Here is a 2,813-nt window from a genome sequence, read left to right on the forward strand (position 1 = left end):
GGTTCAGTCTCCGTCGACACTGGCAGTGACCTACAGTCTGGTGGAGGCGCGCTCGTGGTGGTTCGTGGGCTCCGGGCCCCAGGGCTGTCGTGCATCCTGCTTTCCTTGGGGCTGGAAGGGTCGATCGGGGCTGTTGGCACAGAGCCTGATGTGGGGCTCGAGCCCACAAACCGTGAGATCACGCCCTGACCTGAAGTCGATGCCTAAGCGACAGTCTCCCAGGCACCCCCATTATCTCTTCATTCTTAGTGCTTTCTTGCTCTGTCTGCGTTTCGATTTGAGTCCGGCTGGAAGGTGACCTTTGCATCTGGCACAGGATCGTGGATGGTTCTCGGTCATTGGCGGTAGTGCGCCTGCACGTGAAAATCCCCCGGCGCGTCCGCTTGGTTGGGAGCTTTTGAGCAGTGTGCAGACCGGCTGCCGGGAGCGCTGTGGTCCTTGCCTTTGGGAGCGTGCACGCACTCTGTCAGGTGTGCCTGGTTCCGCTCCGCGGTGCCGCTGGCCTGGCGCGCCTCCTCGTGCCTTCCGCGGGTCTGGTTCTCGTGTCTCAGGCTGTCCACGTGGACCCCCGGTCGTGAGCCTCTGCTCCCCCGCTGGGCCGGGTCCTGTCTGTGCCGCATCTCGGGTGCGTTCTGTTTCTACTCCTGACATCTTCCTCTGTCATCTCAGCTGCAGTTTTTTTTCTTTTTAACATTTAGTTATTTTGAGAGAGAGAGAGAGAGAGAGAGAGAGAGAGAGAGAGAGAGCGAGCGCACGAGAGAGAGAGCGAGCGAGCGCACGAGAGAGAGAGAGCGCGCGTGAGCAGGGGAAGGGCAGAGAGAGAGTCCCAATCAGGCTCTGCACCATCAGTGCAGAGTCCGACCTGGGGCTTGAACCCATGAACCAGGAGATCGTGACCTGAGCCAAAGTCAAGAGCCAGATGCTTAACTGACTGAGTCACCCAGGCGCCCCTAAAATTTCCATTTCTCTTCTAATCCTACTCGTTAAAAAAAAAATCCTTGCACCTGTTGGGCCCATTTAGAATAATTGTTTTCCTTTTGTGCTCAGGCCATCTAGTCGGTCAGCTCGGGTCTGGCTTCTGTGGACTGTTTGTCTTCTGCTTCTGGGACACGTTCTTCAGCGACCGAGACTCCTGCAGAGCGTCTGCCGCCCGGAGTGTGGCTCGTCCATGGCTGGGAGCTGTGGTCTCGTACGTTCCGCCAGAGGACAGTTCACTAGCTCTGGCAGGCCGGCCAGCTAGTCTGCACGGGCCTAGGGTGGTCCCCTGAGGCGCCATCCTCCTGGTGGCCCTGTTGGGCACCCTGCAAGCTGAGGGAAGTCCCCACGCTGGCCAGAGGGGACGTGCGTGATTCCCGGGTCTGGGGATGGTTCTTCTCCAAACTCACTCCACCTGGCCTTGAGGGCCCCCTCCTCAGTCGCTGTGGTGTAGGTCCAGCTGCTGCCTAGGTGGGGTGGGGTAGGGTCGGGCAGTTGGTACTGACTTCTGGGGACTGATGGCTTCTGGGGACCTGGTTTCCGGGTGCGGTCCTCGAGCACACGGCCTGTTTCGGGGACCGCTGACCCATGCTGTTCCAGGTGGTCAGGAAGGCAGCATATGCCGGGGTTTACCACAGTTTCGTTCTGTGTGTGCTGTGGAGGGGGCGGTGTGCACCTCTGCCCGCCGCGCCACAGCGTGTTCTGGGCGGGAGGGGGCACTGGGCGACCGAGCCTTTCCCAGGAATCACAGTCTTCCAGTTACCCTTCTTGGCGTTTTCAGTGTGGATTGCTCTTCAATACAGGTTATTTTTTTGTAGCCACATTTTCCATTGTTTGTTTATGATTACCTGGCGGGTGTTCCATGCTCTGTGCACCTGGGGAGTGGTCTGTGCAGGAAGGAGAGACGCAGGCAAGCAGCACCCCATGGCCGAGTGGCGGGAGGCTGGCGGGAGGCGCACCGAACCAAGGCTGACTTCCTTCCCGGCCCAGCCCGTTCAGTCCCCCCAGCCCCCTTCCAGCCTGGCTTTTTACTGTGAAATGGAAGCAAAGTGGCACTTTCTAGGACCCTCAGTGGGATTTGCCAGGTTTTGAAGCAGAAAATTGCAAGCCCTACATTTGGTGTTCTGCTTTGCTGGTTCCAATTTTGTGAGAAAGGAATGAAACAACTACAATAATAAAGCTATTTTCCTGACTCCTGGCTTTTGTATTTTTGTTGGCTTGCTGGGAGTGGGAAGAGGTCTGGGGGGTGGCGGGGAACTTGCGAGAGGTCCCTGTGTGTCTGGAGGGGCAGGGACTGTGCCCACATGTGCTGCCAGGTGGCTCGTGTCAGTGAGCATGAGCAGGGGCGACGGCAGCGGGGAAGACAGGCTCCTGTGAACCTGCAGTCCCATCGGCCATGCACAGTCACGTGCCCGTTGGCTCTGTGCCGACACGTGCCTGTCAGATGTGTTCGGTGACGTGTGCGGACACGTGCCCATCGGCCATGTGCAGTCTGGGGGCAGCGGCGTTGGGCCAGGACTGGGGAGCCCGCGGAACGTGTAGCCCCTGCTCCTTCAGCCTAATGCTCTCATGAGAGGAAAGGAAGTGGGATAGGACCTGTGCAAGGGGGTGCTTCCTCTTTGCAGCACAGGAGGCTTGTTTGCAAAGCAAATAGGGTGAACCCTGCCCTTGGCTGAAGTACGTTTGATTATCAGCCTCAGTTCCCCAGCTTTCTCAATCCGACCCCAAGAGCGGAAATAGCGGGAGTCCCGCATGCTGGCCCTGTGCCTACTTAGACTTGCCGGGTGGAGTCGGGCTTATGGTGCAGCGTGCCCCCCCCCCCCCCCCCCCCCCCCCCC

The 2,813-nt window shown here is 59.0% G+C and overlaps 1 long non-coding RNA gene across 1 annotated transcript in view; it reads left to right on the forward strand.

Annotated features, from left to right (window-relative positions):
* LOC115292563 overlaps positions 1-2,167 on the forward strand; it is a 4,215-nt gene extending 2,048 nt beyond the window's left edge. Inside the window, exon 2 of the long non-coding RNA XR_003909030.1 lies at positions 1,048-2,167. This is a non-coding gene — a long non-coding RNA (uncharacterized LOC115292563). The remainder of the gene's footprint in view (positions 1-1,047) is intronic.
* The last annotated feature ends 646 nt before the right edge of the window (positions 2,168-2,813 follow it).

This window comes from Suricata suricatta, chromosome 5 (genome assembly GCF_006229205.1).
Source record: "Suricata suricatta isolate VVHF042 chromosome 5, meerkat_22Aug2017_6uvM2_HiC, whole genome shotgun sequence".
NCBI classification, from domain to species: Eukaryota; Metazoa; Chordata; class Mammalia; order Carnivora; family Herpestidae; genus Suricata; species Suricata suricatta.